This window comes from Astyanax mexicanus, chromosome 4 (assembly GCF_023375975.1).
Source record: "Astyanax mexicanus isolate ESR-SI-001 chromosome 4, AstMex3_surface, whole genome shotgun sequence".
In the NCBI taxonomy this organism is placed as follows: domain Eukaryota; kingdom Metazoa; phylum Chordata; class Actinopteri; order Characiformes; family Acestrorhamphidae; genus Astyanax; species Astyanax mexicanus.
In genome coordinates, this window is record NC_064411.1 from 10,067,784 (window position 1) to 10,081,718 (window position 13,935).

A 13,935-nucleotide genomic window follows, 5' to 3' on the forward strand; every position below is an offset into this window, starting at 1 on the left:
AAGTTGGTACTAAGAAAATACTTGTTTCCTATTTCCCTGAGTACTTTTATTTAAGTTCTAGGATAAAACCAGAATGCCTGTTGTTCGATCACAATTATTTCACAATTCACGATTTCACAATTATTTGCAAATAAAGAAGTTTATGAAACATGTTATGTTTCTTATTTATGCAACTAAAAGGTAAAACTGTGTGAAACGTAGCTTATTTAGAAAATTTAGCTTTAATTGCTTATACAAAATATTTATTATATTATGGTTACATTACTAACACAGGAGCAAGCTGACACCTGAGCATACTGAAATGCTCGTCTTTGTATAAAAAGAATCTCCCCATCATGCTCGGACTGCAGGCACGGCAAACAGTTGGAATTGAAGGGAGTATGTAGTAGAGCTGGGCGATATGGGAAAAAATCTTATCACGATATAGTTTTCCATATCAGTCGATATCGATATGTATCACGATATAAATCAAATCACTTTGTGTCACACTTAAAGGTTTGTTTTTATTAGTGAGAGAATAAGGGAGTGATGGAAGTTTTATCACAATATTTTTTTCTGTATCTCCATAATTATTAGGGCTGGCCCGAATAGCATTTTTTGAGCTCCGGATATTTGGCAGTAATTGGTAGCGAATATTCCAATATTAGTTTTTTAAAAAAACAAATTAATCATGAACGCGAGCCAGAACCCGAGCTTGAACGTCAGCCTGACTCAGGCGCTGCATGAACTCGGGCTTTTTTCCAATTTTCCATGACTGAAAAAAAAACTTGGGCTATAAGCTCAATATTAAATATTTCGTTTGTTTAGAAATTATTTTATATTCTTAAACCATGTTAAATTATATTAGATTAGTAGGGCTGGCCCGAATAGCGTTTTTTGAGCTCAGAATATTGGGCACTGATTGGCAGCCAATATTGGAATATTTGTTTTTAAAAAGACGGATTAAAAACTGATTAAAGTAAAACAAAAATTGCAACTCGGCCCCTTTAATTCACCACAAAGTTTTCCAAGACCCAGCCGGAAAAAAAAAGATTTCCCACCTTTTCCCACCTGGGTCGAGCTCAAAAAATGATTTGTGATAGGCTGTTTTTTGGTTTGTTTGTTTAAGCACTTAGGCTTTTGTACTGCTGCAGTGCAATATTTAGATTTTATATTCTGAAATTCGTTAGGTTTTATTTCTTTTAGCATTTTGAACTTTTTTTCCAATTTCAAATTTATTTTTTTCTGTTCGTTATGTTCTATCGGTCCTTGCGTTTTTTGTAGTTGAAGTTGAATTTAATATTGAAGTTCAATATTTCTAATTTATATTTTGAAATTCGTTAGATTATATTTATTATTGTATTTTGAGCTCACTTTAGTTGGTTATTTTCCAAATTCATATCTATTTTTCTGTTATTATTAAATGTTATTAGCTTATTAGCTTAGCTTGTCATTTAGCATACAGAACTTCTCACGGATTTTTAATGAATGTTGATTTATTAATTTAAAAGCTGTACCTTATTAAAAGTATTTTAAGCCAGACAGACACTGTGTGATTTTTTAATGAGTTTATCTGCACTTTTAAATGGTTTGTCCTGTAGGAAACGCACACGATTTGTATGCTGACACTGTTGTCTGACTGAGGAGCTGCTTTCCGTCAAATGCAGCCTGTAGGCAGGAAAAAATCCAGCCAGAACCGACCATATCATGAGCCAGTTTTAAAGCCAGTAATTTAGTAGAGCATTAAACTACAAATCTGAGATGTACCTGCTGTACTTCTTAATCTCTGCCCCCAAAACGGTCCATTAACTTGCTTGACAGACGCGTCAAATCCCCCGCGAGCACGCGCGGCGCACAGCGCACCGATTAATTCATGCGTTGAGCTTTAAACGCGCAGCTGAGCTGTAATTGGGGAAATATCACAAAAATCACAGTGTGATTTGTTACATTAAAAAAAAGACCATTTTCTTCCGCCTAATCTGAGAGGAAAGCGGTGTTCTCGACCGGCCCGAGTTCATGCAGCGCCTGAGTCAGGCTGGCGTTCAAGCTCGGGTTCGGGCTCGCGTTCAGGCAGATAATCTAAATGATAAATGATTTTGTGTTTTTGCACTTGGGCCATAAGCTCAATATTAAAAAGTTCGTTTGTTTAGAAATTATTTTATATCCTTAAACCATGTTAAATTATATTAGATTAGAGGAAAGTCATTTAGACATCATTCTTAAGGTGTTTTTGTCCTGTTACCGCTCCGCAAAAAAACCTCTTCCTTTAATCCGCGCCCCACATACACATTTTTGCAGCACCTGCCCCGAGGTCCTAATATAAATTGAATTAATTACATTTAGTGCTTAAAATTTACTTAAAATTTATTTAAAACGTGCTGAACAGTGCGGCCGTTTATTCCCAAAGTCACAACACTATGGTTGTTTGCGTGTGTCGGGCCATACTCCACTATTCTTTAGGGTTTTTTGTTGCATGCATGAGAATAACTATTACAATTTTCTTAACTATTTATTAATTTGCTCCAGTCTTCTGGATTGATTACACGTTGTGTTTTCGTTGTTTGCCGCGCCACTTAGACGGAAATGGAAATGAATGTTTATCGAATTCTATTGCACAGGCTTATCATCGTCATCGAGGGAAAAATTATCGCGAAACAAATCGATATCGTTATATCGCCCAGCACTAGTATGTAGATGGGGTTGGAGCAGCAAAGTGTGGAGGAGATTCGGGAGTAGAAGGCATTTTGCTTTTAAATAGTTTACAATATTTTAACTGATATTTTTAAGCTTTGGTTTACACTTGTTCAAAAGCACTGATGAGTACAGCACTCAAGAGTACTGATGCTGTTAATAGACTATTTTCTACTCACTTTGTGTGTTTTGCTTTTTTAAATACAATTTACAATATTGTTTGCACCTATGGCTTTTTAAGCCTTGGTTTACTGTCGCCATTTCTCATTGTTATTTATTATTTTGTCTATTTTGAGTTTATTAATTGCTAAATAAACAAGTCAGTTTCTCCTTACCAACCAAACACACCTAATTATTCAAACACACCTTATTCAGCTGGCTACTTGTTATCAAGAGTAAAACGCTTTTCAACATGAGTTTGACAACAGTAAGTACGTTGGCTAAATAACTTTAAACATTAATACATGCTCGGATAGGCCGGTATCGGCCGATATCGGTATCGGATCAGAAGTGCAAATAAATATCAGTATCGGATCGGAAGTTCAAAAAGCTGGATCGGGACATCCCTAATCTCTGATATTCCCCTCACATTCAGTGCTGCTATGTTGTGAGGTCAGTTCAGTGCGCTGTAGCATTAGCTAAACTCTAGCATTAATCTAATTACTACACTTAAACGATCTCGTAATACAGAGGATGCAGTGATGTCCAGGAGGAAAATGTACACAGAATAAAACGTACAGGGTCCTAAACATATGTATTTAGCACAGAATGTGATAGAGGTAGAGCTGGGCGATTAATTGATTTTTTGATTAATTCTAATTTACAGTTAAGGACAATGTGTTTTTATGAAAATCGATTTTCTCTGAGTTTTAATTTTGACCACCGAAGCTCCCCTGTGGGCTCCTGTACTTCAGAGTGAGCTAGCACACCATCCAAAGTAAAACAAGCAACTGTCCCTGACACATCTTCCAACTACGTACCAGGTTCTGTAAGCACTACAGTTTATGATTTTTTGCATATTAATGAGAAAATATCATCTCATTTTATAGAACACTACTGGCACTTATTTAAAAGCTTTGTTTTGCAATTCAAGCCCAATTGGGAAAAGTTTTTACTAAATAGCATATTTAATTGTACTTGTTTTTTATTTTGTAAGTTTTATCAAAAAGGGTACCATTTTATTTCTTTCTATTTGTTCTTTGAGGATGGGTTTATTTATTTATTTTTTAAGTTTGAGGGTGCATTGTGTCAGTACCTAAACTAGCTTTCGAAAAGTTACCAGATCTTTTGCATTGTTTCTGTTTTTTGTTTGTTTCTCGTAGCACTTTAACCACAAAGGGGACATTTAAGTGAAAACTAAATAAATAAAAACTAGTTTTTAACAATTTCTTTAATTATATTTTTAGTAGGGGAAAAAAATCTGTTTAAATCGAAAATCGGATAAAAAAAAATAAATAAATAATTTTTTTTTTTTTTGGGCCATATCGCCCAGCTTTAGATAGAGGCGAGTTTTTGAACGGCCTGTTCATTTTTGCCATTTACAAAAACAGTTCAGACATGAAACCCCAAATATGGGCATAAACAACAACATGTCACCGACTACAAAACGACTACACAACTGCGATGGCCTATTGTGATCCTAAACGATTTTCTGTCAAAATAAAAGTCCCCCTAATATGTAATAATATTCTGTTTTATATCTGTAAAAATATATATTATAAAGTAGTTTGATAAAGTTTAAAATTAATTAAAAGGTTTTTCAAACTTATAAATGCATGAAATAATATAGTTAATATAATAAAATAGGTACTAAAATGTACGATTGTGAAATAGTACAGTATAAAACATGCTGTCAGCAGCTGAATTAAATATATCTTTCTTTATAGTGTAACTTCTGTTAAACATTAAATCACATTGTGACACATCTATATATGTTTAACAAAATATTTTAAATGCAGATAACATTACCAATACGTTTACATCAATTAACCGTGCTTACAACGTGCTTAAAATTCCTTTAACTGAAGACTCATATCATAATTAACAGGATCTACTACATTTTTTAACATTGATAATTTAGTAATATGTGATACTGTCTTGTTAAGAGTCATTTAACTATTTATTTATTTAAGTATCATTAAAGAAGCACTGTATGGAGACTGTATTCAACAGTAATGGTTTAGTTGGAATTTCTTAATAACAGCGGGGCTAAATATATTGTAATTTTTATGTTCATTATTACAGTGAAATAGCAAATTTTCTGTTAAATCAGTGAGCCAATAAATGTTACGTAGTAAAATTCCACTTCTTACCTGAACTTCTCCTCTCTATAATCACTAAAATCACTAATTCCTGCATTCTTAAATTTAAAATTTTACAAGCTGACTTTTATTTTGACGGGAAAGTCACATGACTTCCCAGCAACTGTGAAACTGGATTTAGTAGAAGGAAATTTTGAAACTAAACTAAACAATCTGAACTAGAGTAACTAAGAAATGAGTAGAGACTTATCACACAGACTTAAGAAGGAATTTCCACAGAACTGATTTATCTCAGGTTTAGTTCAGATTAATCTCAGGTGTGTGTTAGTGATGTGGGGGAGGGAAGGCAGAAGTGTGAGGCTCCGTTATCCTGTGTATGATCTGTAAACAAAAGAGAGAGAGAGAGAGAGAGAGAGAGATTCTCCATACCTTCTGAGGTTCAGCTGATCCTGCTCTTTCTCCTCTCCAGACCCCGGAAGCTCAGTCTCATCCGGGTTATGTAGAGCCCCGCCCCCTCCCCCGCTATATCACATTATACCCCATCACCGCTAGAGGGAGCCCGCGAGGGAGTCCTCAATGCATGGAGCTGAATGGAGCTAATCAGCTAAAACTCTCATTTAAAACACTGTATAACTACTTCTCTGGAGTTTTCCTTTAATTTTACAAAGTAGAACAAAGTATTTCACTAAAATAGGAAAGAAAACGTACCACTATATTTCCATTTTTCTAAAACTAATGTTTTTATTCAGTAGATTTACTAGCATTACTGCTACTGATGCTGGAGTTACACACAGAGCTACAGTTTAAAAGCTTTAATAATTATCTCTGCGATGACAAAATAGTTATAGTTGTTCTGTTTTGAGGAAATGATTGAATGTTTTATTCTAAAAAGGATCAAACATTTATAAATTGTTATGCTGCTAAAAGTAATAATTTATAAATGGTTGATACTTTATATAATAATTTTTTTTTATGTTTTTATACATTTCAGACTGTTGAGAGGCTTGAGATTCAGATAGTTTTTTCCTCTATAGAGATTCTCTGATTGCTCCTGTACAACTTCAACAAATAGCACTTACTAATTATTATGGAAAGGTCAGTGTCGTTGTACCAATTGTGAAATTGATTCCACTTTTTAAATCTCATTTAAATTTCATTTAAAATTGTATTATTACATTTTCTTTGCATTTACCTTCTTGATGTCCTGCAGATTCTTGAAAAGGAGATCGTACTGCAGCAGATCTTGTTTGTTGCTCACCTTGTCTAAAGTCTTACTATTTATGTATTCTGAAAGATTTTCATAAATTGAGGTCATTCACAGCTCCTCCCTGTAAAATCACTCTCTGACATCACAATGGACCATCCTGATTTCTGTATAGAAGGGTACTTCACACTTGTAAAAACATTTAGAAATTCATATTCAAATATCAGTTTTAAACTAATTAATTGTAAAATAAATAAGATTTTGTTTAAGAGTTTATTTGTTAATAGGATGGTAAAAACAAGTTGGGCCATCACTTGAAGTTTACCATCAACATTGAGTCCATCTGGTACAACTTTGGCATTTATTACATACAGTGTTAAAAAGGTTGTATAAATGTTTTAATTTTTTTGAACAGTGTTAACTTGCATGGTAAATTTTGTCAGTACAAAATTGTTTGAATATCCATGGTGACCATCACAGTGAAGTAAAGCATTGATTATTTAATACAAGGAGTAACTGCTTCTATTTGGGGTGGTCAAAATGGTACTATTGATCAATTAAGTGAAAGCTCACCTTATTTGGTTCAATTTTTTTAGTAATCAAAGTTTATTATTTATTTTAAATTAAATATGGACTACATGAATTCATTATATTATATACCAATATAACTAAGCATATTAAGAATCACTTGTTAACATAGGGTTTCTTGGTGTAAAACACTCTTACATATTGAAAGAATCCTGAAAATTTCTTAGTTCTAATGGATCTTTGTATTGAAGAAAGTGTTGAAAAGAAATGTCACAATTTCTACTTTAACAATAGTTCTGACCTTTGAGTAAAATTTGGTAAGTGCTATTTGTTGGGGTTGTTTTAAGTGACTCAAGCAACCAGAGGTGTTTGTCTTTATATTTCTACACAGAACCAGATTTAATCTGGCCCAAATAGTCTCATATTTTGAAGTAGAATGAGAATGCTTTCTGGACTCATATTATAAAAGCTGAAAAAAGTTTTTATAATTCTATAAACAAATAAACTCTTTAACAAATCTTATTTATTTTACAATTAATTAGTTTGAAACTGATATTTGCATATGAAATTTCAAATGCTTTTATAAGTGTGAAGTACCCTTCTATACAGAAATCAGGATGGTCCATTGAGATGTCACAGAGTGATTTTACATATACAGAATACATAAATAGTAAGACTTTAGACAAGGTGAGCAACAAACAAGATCTGCTGCAGTACGATCTCCTTTTCAAGAATCTGCAGGACATCAAGAAGGTAAATGTAAATAAAATGTAACCATAATATTTTAAATGAATTTTAGATAAAATGTTTGTACTGGATTTGTATTTTATAAATGTTTAATACTTTATAGAATAAAAATTGTACAACTATATAGAAAAAAAAAACAGAACAACTATAACTATTTCATCACCACAGAGATAATTGTTAAAGCTTATAAACTGCAGTTCTAATCCTTTTAAATGAGCTCTGTGTGTAACTCCAGCATCAGTAGCAGTAATGCTAGTAAATCTACTCAATAAAAGATTAGGTGTAGAAAATGGAAATATAGAGGTACGTTTTATTTCCTATTTTAGTGAAATACTTTGTTCTACTACTTGTTAAATTAAAGGAAAACCCAAGATAAGTAGTTATACAGTGTTTTAAATGAGAGTTTTAGGAGTGGGCGGGGCTCTCCATAACCCGGATGAGGCTGAGCTTCATGGAGAGGACCTTTGTGATTCTAGCAACACTTGGCCAGAATCCAAAAAGATTTTCTGTCAAAATAACCGCCCCATTAAAATTTTATAAAAATCAGTTTTGAGTCTGTAAATAAAATACAATAAACTAGTTTGAGAAAATAATGAGTATAAAACTAATCAAAAGCTTTTTTAAACTGAAACACATAAAATAATATAGATAATAAAAGAAAATGTAGGAAATTGTACTAAAACTAGTGTTGCTGGAAAAGACAGTTTTGCGCTGACACTTTATCAATATATTCTGAATCAGGACACAACTCTTTAATAAAAGTAGCATTATAAAGAAAAACATTTCTTTGAGTTACTGACAGAATGTTTTATTTTAGACAAATAGTAAAAATCGGTAGCTTTTAGAAGTTTGTCTATAATATATGAAGCTGGTTGTTAAATTGTGTATTTTTTTTTAACAATGTAAAGTTGCTTAAAAAGTGATGTCAATGTTCATTTTCTTCTGTATTGTCCTGTATTTATATTCCTTATCTTTATTGCAGTGTTAATATTATTATTATTATTATTATTATTATTATTATTATTATTATTATTATTATTATTATTATTATTATTATAACTAAAAGTATCAGGTAAGAACCAGCAGGAAACTATAATCCACAGTAATGGTTTAAAGTGGGATTTGTTTTTACTTTCATTTGTTACATTTTTTATTGTTTATTATTACAGTAAAATAGCAAGTTTTCTGGTAAATTAGCAAATTAATGTTATTTAAAAAACACTAGTGAAATTCCACCTCTTACCTGACCTTCTCCTCGCTTCTTTTTAAATTTTATATTTTTACAAGCAGACTTTTATTTTGACGGGAAAGTCACGGATCTGTTCCTCCCGCAGCGCCGGAGGAAGAGCAGAATCAGCTGAACTACAGAAGGTATGGAGAAGTTTCTCTCTCTCTCTCTCTCTCTCTCTCTCTCTCTCTCTCTCTCTCTCTCTCTCTCTCTTCAACACGCTGTTCTACATTCACTCCTACACCAACACCACCTTCAGCACCTTCAGCATGTGCAGCATTTACACCACCAGCACTGGATCTTCTCCTAGCTCTGCTCAGCAGTCTGACTCTGACCCACAGACACATCTGAGATAAATCTGAGATAAATCTGAGATAAATGTGGGTTAAATCTGAACTAAATCTGAGATAAATGTGGGTTAAATCTGAACTAAATCTGAGATAAATGTGGGTTAAATCTGATCTGGATCCGTCATAAAATCAGGGTCTCCAAACACACAGTGGTCCAGTGGCATGGATCTGCTTCTGGGTTCAGACTGATAGCGGATCAGAACCAGGACAGATTTTACAGCGTTTATTACTGTTGTAAGTGTAACAGAGTAATAAAATACCTTTGTTTTAGGTGAACTTTATAAAACGAGGCACTTTAATGCTGTTAAATGAAGTTTTGGCGGCCCCTGCTGTTTAGTGGTGAACTGCAGTTACGCTACGTTTGGTCTTTCTGAGCCACCGTACCTCAGCAGCGGTCTGTGTGTTTCTGGGCTGCGGGTAGGTGCTGAGCTCCGTGTTTTATGAATAAATAGGGGTTAAAAACATGTTTTAAGTTAAAAATACTGCTATTAATTCGAGTATAAGACAGATTAAAAAGTGTTTTTGTAGATAATTCACTGATTTAGGTAATAGTTAAGAGTTTATGAGCTTATTTCTCTCTTCTGTCAGAAGTTAAGTGAGAGTAACACGAGGCTCAGTTTTCCCTCCACTGTCTGTACCAGCAGAGTTATAGAATATCAGCTAATCCTATTATTATTATTATATATATATATTTTTTTTATTAATGATAATTATTTTGATTTATTTATTCAGTTCTGTCTTAACTGCAGATGCCACTCAGGTAAAAAGGAAAAAAAAAGTACATATTGTTTTCCAGTTATCACATGTAATGAAGGATGCACAGTTAATTGATGTACACTTATTGCAAGTGTTATCTGTATTTTAAGGATTTGGGTAAACATACATAGATATGTCAAACAATATTAAGCAATGTTTAATAAAAGTAGCATAATAAAGAAATTCATTATTTAATTTACTGACAGCTTTTTTTATTCTAGGCGAATAAACAGAATATATTGATAAACCGCAAAATTGTTTTACCCAGCAACTCTAGTCAAACCTCTAAAATCCACTGGTTTTGTTTATTCTCCTTGTATAAAGCATGCTGTCAGTGGCTAAAATAAATGTATTTTATTTTTAAATATATATTATAATTCTACTTGCATTAAAAAATATTGTGTTCTGAGTCAGAATATTATCATAAAGTACCAGCGCTAAACTGTATTTCTCAACAACACTCTTAATATAGACATTACAATCAAGCTTTGTGAGGCTACCAAAATATCCTAGAATAAAATAACGTTACATTTTTATTCAAACCCAGTTACTTAGCTGACAAGCTAAAGTTATCAGCGATTGTTTATCCGGGTAGCTAATGTTAGGTAGCTAGCTAAAGTTGCACGCGCTTTATAACAGATAGTTAATTTTAGCTCGGTAGCTAAAGTTACCAGCGTTTTTTTTATCAGTATCTAATGTTAGCTTGAAAGCTAAAGTTTGAAGTTTTTTATTACAGGCAGCTAATTTTAGCTAGCTAGCTAAAGTTGCCTCTAATGCTTGCTTACTAGCTAAAGTTGCAGGCGCTTAATAACCAGTAGCTAATGTTAGCTTGCCAGCTAAAGTTGCAGGCGCTTAATAACCAGTAGCTAATGTTAGCTTGCTAGCTAAAGTTGCAAGTGCTTTATAACAGGTAGCTAATGTTTGCTAGGTAGCTAAAGTTACCAGCTTTTTTTTAGATAGATAGATAGATAGATAGATAGATAGATAGATAGATAGACAGATAGACAGATAGATAGATAGATACTTTATTGATCCCCAAGGGGAAATTCTTGACATCCAGCAGCAGGTGTGTATAGTACACAAAGTTACAAAAGGATAAAAAATAATGATACATATAAATACAACAAAATAAAAAATAAAATGAAATTATAAAAGTACAGTCTTTAGTGTGTGTGTGTGATGTAAAATGGAGGTAGTGCAGTTGAACACAATAGACAGTGAACACCAGTTGATGTGCATAAAGTAAGGATAAGGATAACAGCCATACAGAAAGTGCAAACACAGTTATATAATAATTTAAATTTAGCAGTGCAAATGATACGTAAACAGTAGATGAATGAACTAGTGAATGAACTACTAGTGCAAAATAGGGTAGAACTATAAAAATAGTGTTATGGGCATCAGCAAGATAGTGTGACCATAGATGGGGGTATGTCCATGGTGTGGCCAGAATTGCTGGAAAGAAAAGGTGTCACAGAGTCTTCAGTTTGCTGTGCTGAGATGAGTTGAAAAGTCTTATGGCCTGAGGGACAAAAGACTTTCGGAGTCTGTCTGTGGAGCAGGACTGGGACAGCAGTCTGCCGCTGAATGAGCTCCTCTGCCTGGTGATGGTGATGTGCAGAGGGTGGTGAACATTGTCCATGATGTTCAGCAGCTTGCTGAGGGCTCTCCTCTCTGCCAGTGGTGTTAAGGACTCCAGCTCTAGTCCCAACACAGAACCAGCTTTCCTCACCAGCCTGTTCAGTCGTCCAGCGTCCCTCTTGCTGATGCTGCCTCCCCAGCACACTACAGCGTAAAAGAGGACGCTGGCTACCACAGACTGGTAGAACATCAGCAGGAGTTTCTGGCAGATGTTAAAGGACCCAAGCCTTCTGAGGAAGTACAGTCTGCTCTGTGCCTTCCTGTAGAGGGAATCAGTGTTCACTGACCAGTCCAGCCTATCGTCCAGGTGCACACCAAGGTATCTTTTTAAATCAGTAGCTAATGTTAGCTTGCTAGCTTGAGTTGCAAGCGCTTGTTACAGGTAGCTAATGATAGCTTACTAGCTAACGGGTACCAGCATTTTTATAGTTGGTAGCTAATGTTAGCTATTTAGCTAAAGTTGCAAGCATGTTATAACTGGTAGCTAATGTTAGCTAGCTGCAAGCGTTTTGTTACCGTTAATTAATGTTTGCTAGTTGCAAGAGTAGCTAAAATTTGCTTAATAGCTAAAGATTCCAGCATTTTTAAAAATTGGTAGCTAATTTTACCTAGCTTGCTAAAGTTGCAAGCATTTTATAACCGGTAGCTAACGTTAGCTAGTTAGCCTAAGTTACCAGATTTTTTTTAAAACCAGTAGCTAACATTAGTTACCTAGCTAAAGGTACCAGTTATGTATTTTCACCATAACGATGCTCTTGCCAATATGACAAAACACTAAAATAAATATATATATATTTCAAGAATACACTACTGCAACAAAATGAACTTTTAATTTTATATTTGCCATATATTATTTAATACGATTTATGGCACACCCATTACTGAGATATTAAATAATACAACAATTTTATCAGATTTGTAACAGTCAAAGATCCACAATGTCAGGATATTAATAATGCACTCTAAATATCTCCATATATCCAGGATTATAGTAAAATAAATGATACTGAACAAATATAATCTCTAGAGTCTCTAGTAGATATATAACGGTAAATGAGAACAATGTGAAAAAAAAAGGTGGGTGATATGGCACGATATTTCAGGGTATAATATTGTTCACAATATTTCAAAGTGGCTGAGAGATTTCAGTGCAGCAGCAGTGTGTGAACAGTTGGAATGATCTGTGTTTCTGTGCGCTCTCTCAGTTTGTGTGTGACAGGGCGCCGTCGGGGTTGCTTTCACCGCACTGCGCGAGCTCTTCGTGTTTATGCGCGTTAACATTTTGCTCTTTGCCTTTTTGGTATCCATTTTGATACCCTGCCTTATAGAGAAGTGTGATATTAAAATCACAGCTTAATAACCTAAGAATGCCTCAACCAAGGGTGTCAAAAGTATTCACACTCATTACTCAAGTAAAAGTATAGATACTGGGGTTTACACATACTTTTGTAGAAGTTGAACTCAAACCTTTACTTAAGTAAAAGTACAAAAGTACTGCTTTTAAAACTACTGAAAGGTATAAAAATAAAAGTAATGTAAGGGGAAAATTGACCTTATAAACAGAAGCCTTGGCTGCACAACATGAACCTATATTGCACAACCACCAATAACTAGTTGACTGTAAGTATAGTAATAAAAAAAAATTGTCCACTATTGACTGTAGGAAACATTCAGTTTACCTCCGAAAAGAGTTGTTTTTACATACAACCATTCCGAAGCCTTTCGCTGCAGCTGGCGATGCATTATTGTCAGCGAAGTTCACTTACAATGCTTTGTATCTACTTTCTGTGTCAAGAAACAAAACACTGCAATGGCGTGTTTGTTTTTATAGCCACGTGACATCACAGGGTCCGCGATGTGACTATCGCACATCGCAATGTCTATTCTTAAACAATATATCGTGCAGCCCAAGAGCATAGCATCAAATCCTTCATGCAGGAACTGCTGACACAATCCAGCCACATGAGGTCTAGCATTGTCCTGCATTAGGAGGAACCGAGGGGCCACTGCACCAGCATATGGTCTCACAATGGGTCTTAGGATCTCGTCTCGGTACCTAACGGCATGCAGGCTACCTCTGGTGAGCACATGGAGGTCTGTGAGGCCCTCCAAAGAAATGCCTCCCCACACCATTACTGACCCACTGCCAAGTCAAGCAGTTATTATTGTCAATACTGCATATGTACAGGACATACAGAGAATTGACATTAAGTTGCTCTCCTTCCCAGGATGATGAATGAGTGTGTGCTGGGGGCAGCATTAGGATGGGGGGTGGAGCAGGGTGAGAGTTCAGCCAGAAAGCATAGGTACTGAAGTGGTCTGTGGTCCCCACCTGCAGAACGACTCCTTGGCTGAGTATGTTTTGTTAATTGAAATTGATTGTCAATCAGTGTGGACAGTTCATTTCAAAGAAGTTTGATTTACTTGGAGTTATATTGTGTTTAAGTGTTCCTTAATTTTTTTTTTTTTTTGCATATATATAATCACTATTTATAATGGTATTACTTGCCATCCAGATGCACTTGAACTCCATATAAGAAATTTAGGTGA

General features: G+C 34.5%; 9 protein-coding genes across 15 annotated transcripts in view; 5 read left to right on the forward strand and 4 right to left on the reverse strand.

Annotated features, from left to right (window-relative positions):
• The window catches only part of LOC125801280 (zinc finger protein 239-like), a 316,465-nt gene that overhangs the window by 243,427 nt on the left and 59,103 nt on the right, over positions 1-13,935 (forward strand). Inside the window, exon 1 of one of the 2 annotated variants that reach the window (XM_049477733.1) lies at positions 8,702-8,781. The exons of the other annotated variant lie outside the window; for it this stretch is intronic. The gene's annotated coding sequence lies outside the window, so the exon portion shown is untranslated. Of the gene's footprint in view, positions 1-8,701; positions 8,782-13,935 lie in introns of those variants that run through there. 2 annotated transcript variants of the gene reach the window in all.
• Positions 1-13,935, reverse strand: part of LOC125801206 (zinc finger protein 585A-like) — a 308,944-nt gene that overhangs the window by 242,427 nt on the left and 52,582 nt on the right. Inside the window, exon 1 of one of the 2 annotated variants that reach the window (XM_049477567.1) lies at positions 5,361-5,381. The exons of the other annotated variant lie outside the window; for it this stretch is intronic. The gene's annotated coding sequence lies outside the window, so the exon portion shown is untranslated. Of the gene's footprint in view, positions 1-5,360; positions 5,382-13,935 lie in introns of those variants that run through there. 2 annotated transcript variants of the gene reach the window in all.
• The window catches only part of LOC111190034 (zinc finger protein 239-like), a 250,622-nt gene that overhangs the window by 233,807 nt on the left and 2,880 nt on the right, over positions 1-13,935 (forward strand). The gene's annotated exons all lie outside the window — the stretch shown is intronic.
• The window catches only part of LOC125801461 (gastrula zinc finger protein XlCGF49.1-like), a 256,787-nt gene that overhangs the window by 210,041 nt on the left and 32,811 nt on the right, over positions 1-13,935 (forward strand). The gene's annotated exons all lie outside the window — the stretch shown is intronic.
• LOC125801199 (zinc finger protein 271-like) overlaps positions 1-13,935 on the forward strand; it is an 883,173-nt gene that overhangs the window by 169,770 nt on the left and 699,468 nt on the right. The window lies entirely within an intron of this gene.
• Positions 1-13,935, reverse strand: part of LOC125801195 (zinc finger protein 585A-like) — a 357,158-nt gene that overhangs the window by 94,524 nt on the left and 248,699 nt on the right. The window lies entirely within an intron of this gene.
• Positions 1-13,935, reverse strand: part of LOC125801239 (zinc finger protein 484-like) — a 241,143-nt gene that overhangs the window by 94,524 nt on the left and 132,684 nt on the right. The gene's annotated exons all lie outside the window — the stretch shown is intronic.
• Positions 1-13,935, reverse strand: part of LOC125801558 (zinc finger protein 585A-like) — a 198,612-nt gene that overhangs the window by 51,993 nt on the left and 132,684 nt on the right. The gene's annotated exons all lie outside the window — the stretch shown is intronic.
• Positions 1-13,935, forward strand: part of LOC111190407 (uncharacterized) — a 305,136-nt gene that overhangs the window by 12,059 nt on the left and 279,142 nt on the right. The window lies entirely within an intron of this gene.